Source organism: Cyprinus carpio, chromosome A14 (assembly GCF_018340385.1).
Source record: "Cyprinus carpio isolate SPL01 chromosome A14, ASM1834038v1, whole genome shotgun sequence".
NCBI classification, from domain to species: domain Eukaryota; kingdom Metazoa; phylum Chordata; class Actinopteri; order Cypriniformes; family Cyprinidae; genus Cyprinus; species Cyprinus carpio.
The window spans coordinates 29,258,472-29,281,150 of record NC_056585.1 but is presented as its reverse complement, the minus strand read 5'-3'; the positions used below and the strand labels follow the sequence as shown (position 1 = coordinate 29,281,150).

Below are 22,679 nucleotides of genomic sequence, written 5' to 3'. Positions count from 1 at the left end.
CTTTAATAAAACACATTCTACAGAAATCACAAAGTTGATTCTTCTCCTTTTGATAAACATACACGAGTACCTCTCGGCTAATCTTGTACATACAGTCTGCTTCACAATAAAACTCATGATTCGATCTTTCATTCATAACTGGATTCATTTCATATCATTTATGTTTCTTCAGTATTAATCCTTCTAATCTGATTATTGTTTTATTTCAGATACAGTACATTCTTGTATATCAGACATTAGATGTTTCATGTTGAACTTGATGATGTCATTCTTCTGTTCCCACAGTGCACTGCGTCAACTGCTGCTGTTACATGTGCCTTGAATTCTGCAGCAGTCTCGCGCGGTCTGTCTCTCACACACACACACACACACACACACACACACACACACACACACACACACACACACAACACACACACACACTGAGCAGCAGAGGCGCCACGTCTCTTATTCTCTCACTGTTATTAAATCTTAATCCACAGAGATCATGGGAACAGAAAGCTGTGTTTATTGCCGCAGATTTATCCTTCATCGCCTTTCCATAATATCTGCACAGGATGTAACAAAGTTATATTTCTGTTATGTTAATTCACTTTTGTGTTATGTATTTGTCAGTGCACATTTTGTATTCATATATCCAGACTGACAGCTTCAACTTAATTCTTCCCTAAAATTTGCTGATTTCCTGCTTAAATTACAAAAAAAAAAACATTAAAACATCCCATGTTTCAATTATGATTACCAAATTATAATTAGAGCAACTATTTCAGGGTAGAGAATTTATATTTATAATATTATATAATATTATTTAGTTTTTATATTTTATTTTACTTTTTATATTATATTCTGTTGGACAATGCTGTTAAAATAATAAAAACAACTATTCAAGGTTAGATAGATTTTTTTTTTTGGATAAAATAATAATAATAATAATAATAATAATAATAATTTAAAAAAGCTAAAAGTCCCATCCCATTATTATTATTAATACTACTACTTCTATTACTAATATTATATTATATTATATTATATTATATTATATTATATTATATTATATTATATTATATTACCCTTGTTTCTAGCTTTGTGTGTGAATTTTTTTTTAATGTAATAATACACTAATAATAATAATAATAATTATTATTATTTTATTTTTATTTGTAATATATTTTTATTTCCTTTTTTCTGTCTGTGTGTGATTTCATGTAATTCTTAATCACTGTGTAATACTGCTACTTTGGTGGTCATTCTCTTAGTTGCTTATTGTTTTGTTAATGTTTGGTAATTAATTACAGAGTGGTTAGTAACTAATCTGTGTTTTGTGTGCAGGTTCACCTGCGTCTCCGGGTCGTTGATGGGGATGACGGTGTCTGCGGGGGCTGATGGGACTTTAGCTCTGCAGAGGAAAGCTCTGTCAGTGTGAAGCGGGATGATGAATAAGACTCTCTTGATGATGTGTTTGTGGTCACCTGTGGTTGATGAAGCTGTACGGGCCGCCCTGAGCTCCCAAACTCACTCGGTTCATCTGTCGCTCGCGCCGCCGTCTCTCTCTCGCGCCGGACTCGCATGTCTCCGTCAGGTCCTGTACAGCGCATGTGTGCACTGCTGAGTATTCTGTGTAAAGTGCTGTTAGTCGTTGCGGTGTGTGTTTTTGTCAGTGTTTACCAGGTAGTTGTTGTTGAGGAAACTTGCGGCACGTCCCATCGCCTCATAGCACAGTGAGGAAGAGGAGGGTGAAGAGGCTGCGGATGAAGGAACGGGTTCAACAGAGCTGTCCGACACGATACTGCTGGGCCGCTACACACACACACACACACACACACACACGTCAAGTCACATTATTCATGGAGTGTTTTCTCATTGAACTCCTTGTTTTTAAATGTTACTTGTTTCAGAGAACATTCAAAAGTAACACTGGCTTAATGATAAAATGGAATGTTCGTTTTAACGAAAGTTTAAAAAGTGTCATTTATTGGGAACATTATCAAAACGTTCTTAGAACATATTTTTGTTAGCTGGGTCGCTTCAAAACAGCCTCATAGCAACAACAAGAAAATAACAGTTTCGCAAAATTCATCAATTATGAAAATTATTCAGATCAATTCAGTTCAATGTTGATTCAGTTCAGTTCAATAACTGTATAATATAAATTTATTTTTTCATTCTTTTTTTCTTCTATTATTTTAACTAACTTAACTAAATTTTTCATTTTAAATTCAGCTCAGTTCAGGTTTTGCTCTCCCTCCGAACAGTGTCGGACAAATCAATAATATCACTGTATGTTCATTTAAACGTGTGTCTGACTAACAACGAAAAAAAACCAAAGGATTTTTCCATCAGCTTTTGGATTATTAACAATAGTTTATGATCATGACACTGGGGCTGACCAATTCTGACATAATATTAAAACTATAAAACCACTTCAAATATGACAACTGCACTGAAATAAAACCACTGAACATAAACACGCTGCGGGTTGTTGACAAATATAAAGCCCATGAACATTTTACTCAACATTAAGTACACGACGAGGTTCACACGCATCTGTTTGATACTGTGTTGCAGATGCACTTTGTTACTGAAGAACAAAGAGTGTTTAGTCATCACTGAACGCCAGACGACTCTTTCAAACTCTTTCAGTCTAGCAGCTGGAAAGGTTAAATGATACCAGTATAAACACCGCTGACCTCTGCAGTCCCACGAAGACACCGGTTAGCTTTTACAAGACAAGTAAGAGCTTTCAAAATTACTGATTTACTGTATTTTATGTTGTAGAATAAAAATAAAACATGAAAATATCTTGGGCTTGAGACAAAGATTCCTTATTTCATGCATTTAACCAAAAAACACACTGAAAGAAAACAAACAAAAAACATGTTTAATATAGTTTTTATTAATATTTAAAATATTAAACATTTTATTTTAATTAGTTTTTTTTTGTCTATAATTTATTTTTTTTATATATTTTATGTGTAGAATAAAACATGAAAATATATTAAGCTTGTGTTAAACCTTATTTTAGGCATTTAGTTAAAAAAAAAAAGCTAACATTTAATTTTATTAATATTTTGAAGTAGTTGTCACGTTTTAATTGTAATTTTAGCTCAAGTTTTAGTAATTTTGTTTATCTTTTTTTTCTTATTTTAGTTTATATATAATATAGTTATTTTGGTATACATAAAATGATATTGTAAATTGTATTGTAAACTTAAACTGAAAAATATTTAAATAAGTTCAGGGTTTTTTATATACATTTTATTTAAGCTAAGGTTTTATTTTTATTCCGAATAATTAATTTTTTTTTATATAGATTACATTTTTTAAGTTTAAGTTTTTCATTTTAGTTCATTTTTATTTTATTTCAAGTAATGAAAATTATTTTTTTAATGATTTTTGTTTTAGCAAACAACAACGATTCATCATTCCAGTCCTCACAAAAAAAAAAAAAAGATTTTTTTTTTTTCCCGTTTGAGAAGCTGTTTTCACTCATACGTCATAATCGGGAAGAAAAGATGATTGCAAATTCTGTTTCGTGGCTTAAAAAAAAAAAATCAATATTTGTTAATTCAATATTTCCTGCCCTACGTTCCTGTTTCAGCAGGAAATACATTATGATTATGTGGTTTGAGATGAAGCTCTGCGTCTACCTCACTCTGTGCTTTAGTGCAGGGCACAGGAAGACACGCCCCCTTCACCCTAAGCTCCACCTCCTGGGCAGATTGGGCGTCGACGGCCACAGGCTGATCTCGTGGAGTGGAATCAGCTGAAACATGCCAAAAATACTCCTGAGACACGTCCTGCGCCAGAGGAGGCTCTTCCCAAACAACTACAACACACACACACACACACACTTCAGAAACTGTCTGTCGTCATAGCAACTGCTGCTTCCTGCTACACAGGAGATAAATATAAAGATGTGCATGACTTCAGATAGAAACACTACTGCTCAAAAGTTTATTATTTTTGAGATTATTTATTTATTTTTGAAAGAAATTGTTGATTTAATTGATTCATCAAGGACGCATTAAATTGATCAAAGGTGTCAGGAAAGGCATTTTATAATGTTACAAAAGCTTTCTATTTTAAATAAATGCTATTCTTCTGACTTTCTATTCATCTGTGAATCCTGAAAAACAAAATGAATCAATTTTCCACAAAAATACTGATCTGTTTTCAACATTGATAATAATCAGAAGTGTTTATCTAGCAGCAAATCATCATATTAGAATGGTTTCTGAAGATCATGTGACACTGAAGACTGGAGTAATGATGCTGAAAATACAGCTGCACATCACATAAATAAATTACAGTTTAACATATTCAAGTAGAAAACAGCTGTTCTTAATACTAATAATATTTCAAAATTTTTACAGTATTTTTGATCAAATAAACGCAGCCTCGCGGAGCAGAAAAGCGTATATTTCTGATGGTCACCTGTCCCTTGAGGCGTCTCCACAGAGGGGCTCTCCTGCGACAGCGTGGTCCAGCTGGAGTCTCCTCCTCCTCCTCCTCCTCCACCTGTTTCTCGGGTCTCAGCAGGGGTTCGGGCGACTCCTGGGTCTCGTCTCCTCTCAGCTTCAGGCGTAACGGGCTCATCTGCAGTCGCGCTCTTACAGGAGAACCGCCGCTTTCTGCCGTCCCGTCTCTGACGTGGCTCACGCGCTCGTTGTTGGGCCGGACGTCCAGTTGGTAAACATCCAGCGTCTCGCCGGGACTCTCCTCCTCCTCCTCCTCTTCCTCGCTGGCCAGCAGGAGCAGGGGGTTCTGGCGGGAGGGTGAGGTGCACCTCCACGTGGTTCTCTTTCGCGCCCACGTCTGCGCCTCTAGTTTGGGCAGGAGGTGTTTCTCCTCCTGCGGGCTGCGTGTCTTTATCTGGGCTGGGCCCTCGGGCCTATCCTCTTCTCTCTCGATGGTACTCATTAGAAAGCTCTTGGTCCTCCTCCTGATGGTGGGGGTTCTTCTGGTTGGTCCTTTCCCCTCCAGCCAATCCCAGCTGCTCCTCACCAGGTTCCTGTCGTTTCTTGTTGAGGTCCAGCTGCTGCTCCTCCTTGAGCTGCAGGTTGGTTGGTTGCCTAGTTTTTTTGGCCAGTTTGGGGGTTGGAGGCAGAGAAGGAGAGCGAGGAGCATAGAGGCGATGAAGATGCATTTTTAGAGGCGGATTTCGTCGCGGGGCGGGTCTTCGGCTAGAGGAGGCGCGTGGCTTTGGTTTAAAGGGGCGGGGTTTTGGCTCAAACCCATCGCGTTTTTGAATATTTGGTCAGCACATATTTCTGACGACTCTTCGAGCCCTTGCGTTTCCTTGGAAACGGTGACCACGCCCTCCTTTATGGTGTCGCAGCTCAGCTGCTGGTTGTGGGAGGAGCGTAAGTTTGAGAAAGGTGGGCGGAGTCAACAGCGAGACGCCGTGATTGGTTGATTCTATGGTCGATGCACTTGCGGCTGAGCGGGGCTTCTTCAGTGACATCATCGCAAACGATTAATTGGCTGCAAAAGATAAAGAGAACGAGGGTTAATTACCTTCACTAATCCCTGTCACTGAAAACACAGCTGGAAAGGATATTTAGTTATTTATCAAAGGAAAACACACACAACTATAATCACATCTTAGAACTTTCTCCTATTAAAGAATCTCACAAATGAGATCTTGTTGATATCTCAGTCGTTTTTCTCCCAGAAAGCAATGATTTGTACTCTTCTTCTCCTGTTCCTCACAAGCTCCAGAACAGATCTCAATACTGTCTCAATCTTTTCATCAGGTTTGTCAGAGTATGAAACGCAACCATTTCTCATCTGCCATCCACACTGATTTAATAGCTTGTGGATTAGATCTACTTTTGCACTTTTAATGATCACTGAAGTTGTTTATATCGACTTTCAGTGTTGGGGGTAATGCATTACAAGTATGTACAGTATTTATGTATTTAGTCCCATTTTATTAACCAAAGTCTTTGCTAATACACAATTAGTTACTTTTTTAGGGAGTAATGCAAAATTTTGTTGCTCTAATTCCGTTTTTATGAGCTGCTGACTGCATTGACACAGAATTTAGAGTTTCTTTAAAGAATGAAGAAATCTACATCTACATTTGTGTCTATTGCCACAGTCATCTATTTGAGACTTTGCATGAAACACAACTGAGAATGAGAATGAGTGATAACATCTGCTCTGTTAATCAGCCGAGTTTCACTGTGTCACCCGATCACCTTTACCTGAACTGCACAGTCGGCACAGCGTCTCATGTTAAACTCCAAACAAACGGGGGTTCAGTACATAGTCACACACACACAGCCACCACCAGACACAACACACACACACACACACACACACAAATACACAAACACAAACAACGGCTTTGATGGACTGGGCTGGAAAATGTGTTTGCTGCAGATTTCCACTGAAGATTATACAGCATTATTCACCACAACAGCCCGCATGCAACACACACATACGCATACGCATACACACACACACACACACACACACACGTGTGTGTCAGTCTCCACATGCGTGGCTGTTTTTCTGTGCATCAGCCAAATGATGTTTTGACTGATCGCAACACTGATACTGTATTCAAAATTATATTATTGTGTTCATTAACTCAGATTTTACGTAAATATAGTTATTCAAGAAGGCAACGGATATTAAATATATATTTACAGAAAATCATAAGGATTAAGCTGTTTTTAACTCTGATTTTACACTAACGGAGACAGGTCTGTAAAACTGCACAATACAAATAGTTTATATTTGTTTTGTGCCTCCCCTATTTTAATATGCAATAAAATATAACAGCAAAACTGCAAGACCTGGAGTGTATAACAGTATAGTAAAGTGCAATATTGCACAATACAGTAAAATACAATAAAAAAAATTATATATCTGCAAAAAATGCAAGACTCAGTAACTATAGTAAAAGACTGTTGGATAATTTATACAACTCTTTGATTATAATCCTATATGCAATACAATTTGAAATCAATCTAGCAAAAATGCAAGTGTATAACAGTAATAGTACATTACAGTATTGCATATATTGTAAAACACTTTTTGGAAAATAATTTATGCAAACACTTATTATAATCCTATATGCAATAAAAATGTAAAAAAAATACACACAGCAAAACTTAAAGACTTAATAACTTTACTATAGTATAGCATTGCAATAATTGCATATTCTTATAACTGATTTTAATCATTTATGCAATAAGACTTAAAATAAGATATACCAGCAAAAATGCAGCTTTAGTATAGTACAGTATTGCAATAATTGCATATTCTAACTGTTTACAATCTTATATGCAATAAGATTTGAAATAAGGTATAGCAAAAATGCAAGACTCAATGACTACTAATGCATAATGTACAGTAGAAAAAGACAATAATGTACACAACTCTTTGATTATAATGCTAAATGCAACAAAACTGCAAATGCAACATCGCAAACAACACAGACATTTAAGTATTTAAAATAAAAATATTTCCCAAAGTTTGATGAAAATACAGCAATGACATCAGGATGCACAGAAGTTGTTTGTCCTCCTGATCATGACAGATCGCTTCTGATCGGCCCAAAACACTCGCGCGATGAATGACGCACATCTCAACTTACAAACAGTCTGCAACAAATCATCATCATCATCATCATCATCTGACACGATTAGACATACACACGCGTGTATTCCTGCATGACATTGTTGTGACAGCAAGAAGTGTCAAGTCACTGTCTCGTAAGGCGCATCCTGTGCATGATAAACTCAATTCAGTCATCAATTCTATAAAGTTGCTGAACCGAAGATACATCAAATCAATCGGAATAATCAATAATCATCGCGCGTGTATTGTGTGTGTGCGTGTGAAAGCATGACGTCATGCTTTCAGAGACGGTCACTTACCAGCACCGGCAGCGCGCGAGCGGCTCGGCTGTTCTCTCGCCTGAAGATGCTGATTCGGTGACGCCCGGTTTTAAAGTCCAGACTCCCGCAATCTGAGACCTCTCCGCACCGCCCGCGCCGCTCACAGAATGCGCGCCCAGTGCCGCTGTCTCCGAGTTATGGCAAGCTAAAGTATTCATAACAGTGCCGGCGCTGTGGTGGGGCATTCGAGGGCCGTGCCCCCCCTAGCGGTCATTGATGCCCCTCCTACAGGCCATGGCGTGGCCCCTTCGCAAAACATCCCTTTTAGTTATTATTTTAATATTAAATGTTCAAACTGTAACTTAAATTAAATAAAATAAAAAGAATGGGGAAAATGCATAATTTTGGTTGTTCATGGCACATTACTAGGCTTCGAATGCTTATTGGTCGCCGAGTAAACTTGTTACATTTGATTTGCAGCGCTCGCAAAATCCATTTCAAGTTGAAGAACAGTTTGTCCATCTATATTATAGACAGTTGTTAGCAGCTAATTTTTAAAAAAGCAGGTGAATTGTTGATGAATGTTTGTGGGTTCTAACTGCATTTGTGTTTTATACTTGGCTGTCTGTAAAGATATGTGGGCTTATGTCATTTCTGCTTGGTACGTGCGTAAACTGCTGGGAGGTGTGTAACCCAGGTTAAAAACAAGTATTAGCATAAAGTAATAGCAGAATATACATTTATTTTGTCCTTTATTTATTTTGTTTAGAAAATGAGTCCTTTAGAGTATTTAAAGTCCTTGAAACCCTAAGAAAAAACGGTGTTTAAAGAAATTATTTTATTTGTTGAGCCACACTTATTTTCAGTATTTTATTTTTTCCATTTCCTGTATTTTATTTTATCTTTATCTATTTCTCAAGTTCTACAAAATTTGCATTCTACGCAAATCAAAAACTAAAAAAATCAGTTAAACATTATACCTTGTGTGAGTGGCTCATTATTGTTGTGACATCCTTATTCTCTGCAGGCGAATTTTAGTCTTCTGATTTAACTGGTCCATACGCAGACATTTGTATGATGATGTCCAACTCGTTTTATGAAGAAAAAAGCTTTAAGTTTTCAGAAACATCTATACGAAAAAACTTTGTCTGATGGGGACATTTTTTTAACCGGTTTTTCAAAGCTTCAAACTGATTCAGTGTTTTATTTTTGTCGTCGTAATTTGTTAATTAAGTATAAAAAATATAAAGCTATTCATTGTAGGCCTATTTTATGTTTTTTTTATTTAGCCTATATTATATTTATATTATTATTTTCTGTCCTGTTCTGTTGTTTAGGCTATCTGTTCTGGGCCGGGTTTCCCGATATCAATGTAGCCTAGCCTATCTTAGCTCTTAAAAGCGCTCTCTATGTGCAAGGTTATAAACGTTATCCGCAATTCCTTGCGCGTTTCCCAAAAATGTACATTTTCACAAAAAATGTAGGCTACTGAACTCGTAGAACGCGAGAATAGGTTACTACGTGCTACTTGAGTCGCTGTCCATTCGCTGACGTGCTGAACTAGGCTATACTAACCGTATATGGAATCGTATTCTGAACGTTTAACCTAACAATCGTCGTCTGTTGTGTATTAGGAATCAAGACAGCAATAAGGTCAATAAGGTATAAATTAATATAGTGAAATAATATTTAGATAGATCATTGGAGCTAACATCCTAGGGTAGAATGTCATTCTAGATCATTGGAGCCGTATCCGGTCGGCAAAACAGCAAATTAAAAAAAAAAAATGTCTTCTGTTCCTCTTTTAGATAAAAACCCAAGTCTAAATCTTTCATTGTCATTCTATATAGATCTTTCAGATTTAGGTCTGATTTCCATGCTACTATGATGTTGCCAATGCGTCAAAAAAATATTTATCAAAACGACAGTGCCCCCCCGCCGATGATCCAATGCCCCTCCAGTAGATCTGCTCTGACGCCGACTCTGATTCATAAACGCCTGGTTTTGCGTGACTTCGAAGCGCATGTTAAGAACGCGAGTTTTTATGGGAAATCACACGTCAAGGACGCGCGTTTTGCTGTCAAATCGCCCGGTTTTGACGGGGCACTGTGCAATCAGACCCCCGACCAGGCGTTAATGAACACTTTGGCTTGCCATACTGTGTACGCGTACACTGACCAATCAGAGCGCCGAGCGCAAGATACGGTATGAATATTAATTGGGACATTGCATCAAGTTTCCTAGAGCGTCTAGAAACGTGATTTAATATTCATGAGGCACATATAATGATTAGAGGGATGAAGCACCCACCCACCTGCTCAAAAACATTTTTTAGTTGTTAAAATGCATATATTAATGGTACTTTAATATATTATTTGACGAACACTTCACATCTGAACATAAAAATCAAATAACAATAGTAACAATAAAAACCAACAACCCTCATTTAATTTAAGACTCAGTAACTATAGTATTGGATACTAAAGTAAAAGACTCTTGGATAATTTTTACAACTGTTTGATTATAATCCTATGCACTAAAATTTGAAAAGAAAATCTAGCAAAAATGCAAGTTTACAACAGTATAGTACATTATTGAATAATATTGTAAATCACTTTTGAAAAATTATTTATTCAAACACTAATTCTAATCTTATATGCAATAAAATTTAAAAATAAAACAGCAAAAATGAAAGACTTAATAGCTTAACTATAGTACGTTAAAATGTCTTGTGATTAAAACGTTATTTAAAGGTTACAGAAACGTTTCTTTCAAAGTTCAAGTACAGATAACGTCAAAAGGACATTTTGCGAATATCGAGCTCTGATGTTATGAGAATGTATATCAAATATACAATCAAAATAATCAAATATTAGCTATTGTAATCAGAAAAATCTATTAATTAATTTAATTAAATTTCTTCTCAACAGAGATTCCAAACACTTCTTATATTGTTTAAAGAAGTAAAACATAAATGTCTAACCATATTACTTTAAAATTGTACATTTTTGTTTGCGCATATTAATCAAACACCATGTTAAAAAAAGTCTTTATTGTAGTTTAGACAGTGTTTTAGGGTGAAATGACTTTCAAAACACAAACACAAAGACAAACAACACAAAGTTGGCTCTGAAATTGAGACTCAAAATATTGTCTTTCCATGAACTGTATATCTGATTAAGGCACATGTTAATTAAACCTTTGGCACATGTGATTATTTTAGCAGTAAAACAGTGCCAATCACATGCTTTTGTTGTTAATTCTTGATAACCAATCATTCTTCTGCTTCTGAATGAATATGTGAGCTTACTGTTTTAACATAATCACGTAAACAATGTGTCAGAATAGCACAGAAAACAAGAAAATGACACCATGTGACCTCCACAAGACACTATTATACACGAAAAATATAAAGATAAGATTACTCTGGCACATCCCTTTCTTCACGCTCAATAAAAACACTCATTCCACTCGATTCAGACCTTCTCTCCACAACCAAACACACATTTATATACAAAACCAAACACTTCCCACTGGCAAAATACATTTAAAGTGGCTGAAACGAAAGCTCATTGAATAATCTATGACATCCTAACCAGCCAATCACTGAGCTCCGGAACTCTCCAGCTCTGCTGCGATTGCTGAGAACATTCATCGGTCAGATCAGGCAGATTCTGTGTGCGTCTCTAATGGCTACATGCCTGTGCGTGCGTTTGTATCTGTCAAATAAGCTGCTTAAAATATACGATTATGAGATGAGAGATGAATTCATCACGTTATCGCACCCCGAGCGTCCAAACCTTGCGGCTGCTTTCAGCACTGAGCATCTGAAGCGACACGCTCAGACTTCCTGTGCTCCAGGAATGAGGGAGCGGCTGTGATTGGCAGCAGATCGCTGCTGTGGGCGGGGCTTCTCTTGAGGAAACATGGAGTTGAGATTCAGCTGGCCAATCACAGAGAAGCAAGGAGCCGATCGGATCGAGCGCAGCACTAGAGAGAGAGAGAGAGAGAGAGATTTAAGAAAACAGTTATACATGTAAAGTCACCTAGATGATGATCGTAAAACTGCTTGTTATTAATATAGATTTTTTAATTCTCTAAAAAAAGGACTGAAAGCAATAAAACTTAACAACTTTTAAAAAAAGGAAGAGAGAACTGTGTGTTTGTGTTTGTCTTGTGTGTGTGTGTGTGTGTGTGTGTGTTCTGTCTATCTGGTGTGTGTGTGTGTGTGTGTGTGGTGTGTGTGTGTGTGTGTGTCTGTGTCTCTCTGTGTATGTGTGTGTGTGTGTGTGTGTGTGTGTGTGTGTGTGTGTGTGTGTGTGTGTGTCTGACCGTCTCGGCTGTGTCGGTCTCTCAGAGCGTCTCTGGCCTGCTGGTTTCCTCTGGCGGCTGCCTGATGATAAAGACTGACGGCGGTCTGGACACACGGAGACACGCCGAAACCCGTCTCGTAGCACTGAGCCAGACACACCAGAGCCGCAGTGTCCTGCACGTCAACACAGCATCTTCAGACCTCACATCACTCGTCGTTTAAAACATTCAAAGCGTTCGAGTACATGAAGAGGACAGGTGCGTTACCCCGCTCTCAGCCGCCACCCTGAAATAATGAACACACTTCTTCTCATCACAGTCCGGACGCTGAGACAAAACCACACCCAGATACACCTGAGCCTGGAGACAGAGACACACACGAGATTTTATTTATATATATTTTAATATATTTTTATATTATTGTTTTATATTATACTTTATATTTAAATTATTTAATATATTTAATTTTATATTAAGAATATTTATTTTAATTGTTTTATATATATATTTTTTTTAAATAATATTTATATTTTAGATATTTACATATTTATATTATACTTATTTTTTCTAGTTTTGTATTAACATTATATTGCACACGGTACCTCAGTGAGTCCGGCGTCTGCGGCCGTCTGCAGGAAGTTGAGCGCCGCTGCGGTGTCCGTCTCTGAGCTCTGCTGCCCTCTGCTGCTCAGGAGGAGTTTAGCACAGCGATACTGAGCCTGACGGTGACCAGCGACTGCGGCGCGTCTGTAATAATGCACCGCCTGAGAGACAACAGACGATAATAAAGAGAGAAGTAATTATTGGTATTACTATTATTTAAATAATAAAAAAAATCAAACCAATACACCAGTGGAACTTATCTGTCTTTATTTCTTCTCTCAACGATGCAATTTTTATGTGCTGCAAGTTAAAAAGAGGTGCAACGTTTTTTCCAGAAAATATGGTATATGAGTGTAAACGTGTATGTATATATAATGTTATGATAATAATTATTGTATTATTGTTTAAATTATAAAAATTAAACTAATCAAAGATTTTAATGCAATACTACTAGACTGTAAAATTTAATAAGCATTATTATTATTATTATTATTATTTATCATTTACTGTTGTGTTGTAAAATAAAATAAAAAAAAGTATTTTGTTTAACCCCCCTCCAAAAAAAAAAAAGGATTTAATAATAATAAAAAAATACATAAATTTTAATTTATAACATTTTATTTGAAGTTGTATTTGTAAATTACAATACTAATATTTACATCTGTAAAAATGTCTTTAATTTCAAATATTAAAACACAGGGCTTTGGTTTTGGCGTCTTTTGTTGATTTAATTTATAAACGATTCTCAATACAAGTTTGGAAATATGAATGTACTGTAAAATGGAGCAATTTTTAATATCTGTGAGCAAAATACAGATAAAATGTCTTCTAATTCTACTTTTATTTTTATTACTGTTCTTTTAAATGATGTACTGGATTTCCTGATATGCCAGTCATTTTTTTTAATCATCTGAAACATGTATTAAATAATTTTTTCCAAAGCAAGTTACAGTATGCAATTAAAATCAAGCATGCAAATATTTTCAAACATGCAAAATGCATGCATCCATATACTGTTACTAAGGGAAAACCGCGGCACCTTGCTGAGGTCCGTCTGCACGCCTCGTCCCTTCTCGTAACACACTCCCAGGTTAAACTGAGCTTTGCTGTAGTCGTGCTGCGCCGAGGCCAGGAAACAGGAGAAGGCCGTCTCGTAGTCGCCGGCTCTCGCGCTCTCCAGACCTGAAACACAGCGAGCAGCACTCGTTCAGACGCACTTCACATCACACAGCGGCGCTCTGAGTGCGCGAGCTCGTCATTACCGATGATGTTGAGGATCACAGGAACGCTGCCGTCTGCCACGCGTCGCAGATTCTGCGCTGCTGCGTCGAGAGAAACACCCTCCTGCAGGACACATACACGACAAACACGTCATTTACATCTAGTTATATACTGCTCTATACAACACAGACTGCACAGGAATAAACAGCAAAATAACAGTGCTATTGTTGCTAAATCTATCTTAAGTTATTATAAAAAATGTGATATTTTATATATAAACAGATCTATAGAGGAGATATGTGTTTTTTTGTTTTGTTTTGTCAAATATATAAAAGATATATTTTTACGAGAGGAGAAGTTTTTTGTGAAATGTGTATAAAAGTAATGAGTTTATGCTTAAAACAAGAGAAACTAAGAAGAATGTTGTCAGAAAATAAACTTAATTCTTGTTTTCTGGAAAATGTATGAAAACTGAGTAGGTTTTTGCTTAAAACAATAAAAACAAACTTAATGCAAAAACAAAACAATGATTATTTTTCTGACCCCATTGTTTTTATTCAAAACCTTGATGGATTTTATAGAAAACAAGACAAAAATATTGAGTGATAAATCATTTTTTGCAGTCTTTTCAGCTTAATTTAGTCGATGTGGATTCAGTTCACTTAACAACTGTTAATAATGAAATTAATTCAATTTCAGCTATAAAACAGCTCTACGAAAGACAACAGTCAGTTCAATTGTGATTCAAGTACAAGGACAGACTGTGTTTTTGGGTCTAATCTGTTACCTCTGGTTTCAGGTGTTCAGGAAAGAGAGTTTCATCTGTAAGAAGATCAAGAATCAAGCGTCAGCACTTCACATCTGTACCTTATGAATCTGCAAGTGCATTGTTTTATTGTGTTTATTTAAACTGTCGTCAAACACAATGCAAAAAGAACAAGGCACAGTTCAGTTCAGAACGTGTCAAGTACAGAATAAGAACAATCACAAATATAAAGTGCACATTTATGTAGAAATGAATAAACAGTATAATATAAAGTAGTATTTGTTTCAGCTGTGAATGTGTTTGTGTGTTTTCTGATGGCAGTAGTGTGGCGCGGCTCTCGGGGTCTTCTTGTTGTTGTCATCAGAGCTGTGCGCCGTCTGCAGGTCAGAGGTCACGTCTCCATCACTGTTGCCATGACTACGGTCACTGGAGCCGCTGTCTGGGGTCTGCAGCGCCCCGTGCAGGCATTTCACCGCCACACCGCTGGATAAAGCATCCGGCCTGGACACTGAGACACAAACCACTCGTTATTTTATTATTATTGTTTATTATTATTACTTATTGTTGGTATTGTTATTAATATAATTATTATATATATATTTTTAATTATGCATATGCATGTAAATGTTACTAATGCTTTGGCAATAATACATTTTTATTGACTGATCTCTAATTGGTTGAAATTTTTATTTTTCATTTCTACTTAATCATTAGTAGTAGTGGTAGTAGGAATAGTATTTATTTATTTATTTTTATTATTTTTTTTGATCTGGATATTCTTATTTTATTTATTTTTATTTATGCATATACCTGCATGTGTTACTAATGTGTTTTTTTTGTTTATTATTGGTTAATCTTTTATTGTTATATATTTTTTTTTTTTTTATTTTTTTTTTTTTTTTGTTTTGTTGTTATTTTAAATTATGCATATCTGTGAAATTGTTACTAATGCTTTCTCAAAAATATTAAAAATATGTCAGTAAAAATACTAAATTCTGAATCTGTGTTGGCCTGACTGATCTCTGATTGGTCAAATTCTGTTTTTACTTTATTATTTTATTTTAATCTGGATGTTTTATTTAAATGATGTATATGCATGTAAATGTTACTAATGATAATCATTTATAATATGTGACCCCGGAGCACAAAAGCAGTGTTAAGTCTCTGGGGGATATTTGTAGAAATAACCAAAAATACATTGTATGGGTCAAAATTATAGATTTTTCTTTTATGCCAAAAATCATTAGGATATTAAGTAAAGATCATGTTCCATGAAGATATTTTGTACATTTCTTACCGTAAATATATCAAAACTTAATTTTTGATTAGTAATATGCATTGCTAAGAACTTCATTTGAACAACTTTAAAGATGATTTTCTCAATATTTAGATTTTTTTGCACCCTCAGATTCCAGATTTTCAAATATTGTCCTCCTAACAAACCAGACATCAATGGAGAGATGATTTATTCAGCTTTCAGATGATGTATAAACCTCAATTTCGAAAAACTGACACTTAAGACATATAAAGGTTTTGTGGTCCAGGCTTAATCTTAATCTGTTGCCTGAGTGATCTCTGATTGGCTGAAGTGTTGTGTGATTGACAGCAGGACTCACAGATGTCAATCAGGACTTTGTAGGAGCATTTCTGTATCTGGGCCGGTCCAGGGTTCTGATCCGTGTGCGAGGACAGCCGAGAGTGAATCCTGCGACAGAGCTGCATGAAGAGAACCGCAGCGGCGCCCTGCACACACACACACACACACACACACACACACCAGTTAATAAAACACACGACAGAGATGACACACGAAACACAGTAGAGTTATACGTGAATTACCCATCCCACTGCATCGAGAGCGGTGTATCTGGGCAGACCAGTGTAGCAGAACTGAGACGCTCTCTTCTTCTTCTGATCGTGAGAACTGTGAGAACTGAGGGACAGAGGGACAGTTAGCTCACCTCAGTGGTTTAGGGGTCAGGGGTCAGGCGTGCGCTCCAGTACCTGCTGCTGTCAGACGCGTGTCGTCCGCTGGTCAGGATGGAGGAGTTGATGACCTCGTCCTCCACGTGATGACCCTGCGAGAGCCGCAGCTGGGCGTTTCCATGGCAACGGCTCAACACTGCGGGTCAGGAGCAAAACACATGAGAGGTTTCAGAGATCCGGTGTTTACCGACCCACAAATGCAACATTTGATGAAATGAAACAAAGGAAACTTCCAGTTACTTTAGATAAGAAACAAAGTCTCATCTTTCAAATTATGTCCATTTTTTCTGGAAATTCAAACTATTAATGCTGCTTTGACACTCTGTGTTGTGGCGCGACAGATCGCTGTATAAACACCTCCGTGAGCGCGGTCATCCCTTGCTCTTTAATACTTGTATTCATGCCTCGTGTAATCACTCAATCAGTGTTTCACCCGCAGAAAGATGACAATGTAGCATTTCATTCACCTCAGGAAAGTCTCAGTGTCCACAACTCTATAACTGAAAGATTAGAGATCTAGAGAAGATCATTTCGCCAAATATTAGACTATATACTCGATATATTTTACTTTACCTGTTAGTGATGTCTTAGTGTATGTTTAAATAAATCTGTTCTGAAACATGTTATGACAGCCACTGTGTAAATGATTATATTTCAACAGCAAATAGAAATGTTAGAAAAGTTTAGAAAGTTTTTATATGTGTTTCAAAAAATAGATCAGTAGTAGGAAGTGATCACATCCTGTATGCTTCTCATATTGAGAGAGAGAGAGTTTGTGTGTGTGTGTAATGATGATAATGATCAGAGGAAGCTTTAAAAGTTGTTCTAATTGCACGAGTGCACAACGATAAAGATAACGCAGAGGAACGATGTCACTGGAATCAGTTCCAGATGTTTTTATTTATTTTTTTTGCAGCAGGCATATCGATACTGAAGTATTTATATATCGATACTGATGCGAGTTTCGAAAGTATCGATACTCAAATAAAAAAATATCGATACCATGGTGTGTGTGTTTTTTTTAACAGTGATAAGTTGCAATTAAGGCATATTGAATGTTGAAATGCGTTTCAAATATAAAGTTAAGTGGGCCTCATTACCCATTTTACTCTTAGTAGTAATTTAATATTTTAATCAATTTCGTAACTTAAAGGTTCAGTTTACAGGCATCTGTATCTGTATCGACGATACTGGCTTTTTTCATATTGGTATCGTATCGAAAACAAAATAAGTCGTATCGCCCATCCCTACTGATGAACGATAAAAACATCGACAGCCAATCAGAATCCACCTTTATCGTTATACAGTAGATTTCGTTCTTGGTGTGAACGGGACTTAAAACGCTTGACAAGTGCGAACAGTTTTGTCATCTGCCGCTTCAAAGTATAGATGAGGTGTTGAATTCATTATTTTTTCAGAATAAAAACGATAATTAAAACTCTATAGTTGTAGTTAATACAATAACGTTATGTTTACATAATCGCGCTTTTCTTAAGTTTGATAGATTCTGATTGGCTGTCGATATTTATTTATTTTTTTAGTTCTGAAAGTGAATCCAGTGATATCGTTCTTCTTCTGATATCATGTCGTTATGGCCATAATAACTGTATTATTACCTATTTTCATAGAATCAGAACGATTATTAAAATGTCACAGTGTAGTTATCGTTAGTTATCCTCGTAGAATTTATTTATTTGTTTGTGTGTATGTGTGTGTTTTCCGTTTTCTGTTGATCTTAATACACTTTGCATCGCTGTTCAAAAACTGAAACCGAAACTATCCTCAAACTTATTAAAATGTGTTTTATTCAGATATTCAACTTAAGTCCTGTTCCTCTTAATGTTACTTGTTACACAATCGCATTCAGTGAAACATCGCAACAATGTATCACTGTGTTAATGTATCGTATCGATGTATCTGTTTGTGTCAGTGTATTAATGTATCGCAGCTCACCTCTGCCCACCAAACTCTGAATCCTCCACATGTCTGCTGTTGTTTCTGTAAATTTATGAGGATTAATAAACTCACGCCATGATGCTCTCTGACAGTCACGAGTTACAGCCGGGGCTCGGTGAAGGACGAACGGCGGAAATGACGCAATCCCTCCTAAATTATAAAATACAGTCTGCAGTTCATTCTCCCGCCGCCAGAGGCCGCCGCTCGCCGGTACAGTTACAGACTCAGTCTGCAGGGCGCTTCTGTTTAGTACGGACAGCTGTGAGGAAGAAACGGCTTAATCCATTATTTAATTGCATTATTATTTTTTACTAAAATATTATTTGTACTAAATTTTTTATAATTTTCTTATTATTACTAAATATTTATATAATTTATTATATTTATATACATTTATATTATATTTTATTGTATTTATGTATTAATTATCATTAATAATGATAATAATAGTAATGTGCATGTTTATTTAAAATCAGATTTCGATTTTCATTATATTATATTGTATATTTTTCAAAACATATTATATATTTTCAAAATATTTATTAAAACATTAAGCCTATTATGTTGTTTACCTGTTGATTCAGTTCAGATGTGTTTTGTTTAACAGGATCTAGTAGTATAAGCTATGGGAGAGAAACTTTTTTTTTAAATAAAAGATTTTTTAAATAAAAGTTGTATTTTGTATTTTTATTTTTTTTTTTATTTTTTTTATTTGTTTTGTATTTGTACAATTATTATTATTCTGATATTTATTATTTATTATTATATTTCATTAATTTTATTTTTATTAAAACATTATTTTTTTAAGTTAATTTATATTAATAATAAGTATTATTATTATTTTGTAATGTTATTACATTGTTTACCTGTTGTTTCAGTTTGTGTTATGTGTAACAGTCTGTGTGTGTGTGTGTGTGTGTGTGTGTGTGTGTGTGTGTGTGTGTGTGTGTGTGTGTGTGTGTGTGTGTGTGTGTGTGTGTGTGTGTGTGTGTGGGCTGTAGGGTTTGTAATGAGTGGTCTGAAGTCAAACCTGTTCTGTGTTTGTGCTAAAACTAAAGCTGGTTTTGCATGAGGGAGGATCGAAGCCTTTACAGCATCACTGTGGTTTGTCAAAGGCTTCTTCTTGAATTTTCATGAATGTTATAAAGTGGATGGAGCTCACAGACGTGATGTGGTCAGTGATGGGAATCCTCAAACGCTCCTCTGAACCCAGATGTTCTTCTCTCTATAACAGGAGGTCCGGGATGAGAAACCACTGTGACGTGTGGAAGGGCTTCTCTCATGTGAGGTCACCAGAGGTCATATGGTGGTGTCATATGGTGTTCTAAGTGAGTATTTTAGCAAATCTGAGCAGTGGATGACATTGTTGGGATCTCTTCTGAATCTCCACATGTCTGATCACCGCAGGAGAAACATCTGAGAAGCATTTCATCTCATCCTTCATTTAATCGCATGCAGTCTAGAAGAAACAACTGAGATAACAAAGAGACCTTACAGGAAGTGCTTGTGGGCTGTTGTGAGGATTGCAGCCACATGTTTACAGTGAGCTACAGGACTCTTCTTTAACTCGGTACAAACAGCATTATCAGTATCAGCAAGATGTGCACTCAAGTTTAAATCAATGATAAAAAACATTTTTGAAATTTTGAACTCCACTGTAGAAAAACATTTCAATTAATTTATTCTTTAATTATTATTATCAGGTATATATATATATATATAGGTAATGTATAGGACTCATTTATGTCAAATGTATAAAATATATTCCTTTTGCTTCAAGTGTTCAATACTTTAATGTATTTAATAATATATTTGTGTTTATGTGTTGACACAGTGGATCATGAGATATTGCTGCATAGATTAAGGAGTGTTGGCTTATCAAAACATGTTATTTTTAAAAAAAATAAAAATTAAATAATTTTTATGGTTTAAAAATTATTTAATTAATAGAACCCAATGTGTTCAGGCTGAGGGCAAAAAAAAATATTCAGGACTGTTGGAGATTGTTAAAGGAGTTCCTCAAGGATCCGTGTTAGGGCCCCTTTTATTTACTATCTACATAAACAGTATCGATCATGGTAATCAAGACGTTAATTTACATTTTAGATGACACTGTTATGTATTGTGGTGCACCTTCAAAACAGCAAGCCTTGATTAAACTTCAAGCGCCATTTGATGTTTTTCAGTTACGGCTTCATACACTAAAACTTGTTCTGAATGCTGATAAAACTAAAATCATGTTATTCTCAAGCTCGAAAAAGGCGGTAGACAAACTTTATTCCTCTTCAGACTTTGCAAGGTAATGTGATTGAGTTAGTGAAAGAATATAAATATCTTGGTATCACTATCGATGATAAATTATCTTTTGGGTCTCATATAAAAGTGACGTGACATTCAGCCAAGTATGGTGACCCATACTCAGAATTTTAACCCATCCGAAGTGCACACACACAGAGCAGTGAACACACACACACTGTGAACACACACCCGGAGCAGTGGGCAGTCATTTTTATGCTGCGGCGCCCGGGGAGCAGTATGGGGTTCGATGCCTTGCTCAAGGACACCTCAGTCGTGGTATTGAGGGTGGAGAGAGAACTGTACATTCACTCCCCCCACTTACAATTCCTGCCGGCCCAAGACTCGAACTCACAACCCTTCGATTGGGAGTCCAACTCTCTAACCATTAGGCCACGACTTCCGTATTTAATTTAACGAAACAATTAAAAATAAAGCTTGGGTTTTATTTTAGAAATAAGTTCTGTTTTTCATTTAATGTAAGAAAGAGGTTAGTTTCTGCTACTTTCTTGCCTGTACTCGATTATGGTGATTATGCTTCTTCTCAACTTCTTTCTTCTTTGGATGCTGTTTATCACAATGCTTTAAGATTTATATCAGATAGTAAACCTTTAACTCATCATTTGATATATTGTATAATAGAGTATCCTGGCCATCTTTGTCTATTAGAAGGAAAATTCATTTTTACTTAATCATTTATAAAACTATTGTTGCCTTCATATTTAGGTTGTCTAATTCAAAAGAAAAGGGTTGGGAAATATTCCCTCCGGTCTGATAATTGTTTTACTCTCTCTGTCCCATTTGTGAGAACTGAACTGGGAAAAAGGGCTTTTATGTATGCAGCACCGTTTGAATGGAATTCAATCCAAATGAAATTGAAATTACAAACTCTGTTGCCTATGGAACATTTTATATCTATTACTCGGTCACTCGAAGAAGATTCACTGATTTGTAATTGTTTTGAGTGTTTTTTAAATTGTGTATTTGTTGTTTTAATTTGTAAGTGTGATGTAACTGCTGTCCATTCTTGGCCAGGACTCTCCTGTGAAAGAGATTTTAATCTCAGAGAGATTTTCCTGGTTAAATAAAGGTCAAATAATAAAAAAAAAAATATAAAAAAATGTGATTATTTAAGTGATACATTGATAATGTTTGTATTTCCCTATTGTGAATGTATGTATATATATATATATATATATATATATATATATATATATATATATATATATATATATATATATATATATTCAGTTTTAGTTAGTAGAAATAAAATAAAGCTTGATAAAATGACAAAATAACACAAATAACTAAAACTTAATCTATACCGATTTTGGTTGAAATCAAGCTTAAATTAAATATAAATGTTAGCTGAAAAACATAAATAAAAAATCTTTACATTTTGAAAATTTGCCTTAGCAACTAGTTGAAGTGAAGTGCTAAAATTATTAACACTTAAACTGAAATAAAATAAAGCTTTTTTTTTAAAAAAAAAAAAAAAAAAACTATTAGAAATTTTGCCTAAGCAAAAATTACTATTAAATCTGATATAAAACTAAAGCTTTATAGAAATGTATATAAAAATTTAAATTATAAAAAGTACATAACAAGTTTATTAAAACTATTCAGAAGATCTAAAATTACTAAAAACTAAATACAAATATATTAAACCATATAAATTAAACTAATAA

General features: G+C 35.5%; 1 protein-coding gene across 2 annotated transcripts in view; it reads right to left on the bottom strand.

The window, feature by feature from the left end:
- The window catches only part of dele1 (DAP3 binding cell death enhancer 1), a 239,934-nt gene that overhangs the window by 18,001 nt on the left and 199,254 nt on the right, over window positions 1-22,679 (bottom strand). The gene's annotated exons all lie outside the window — the stretch shown is intronic.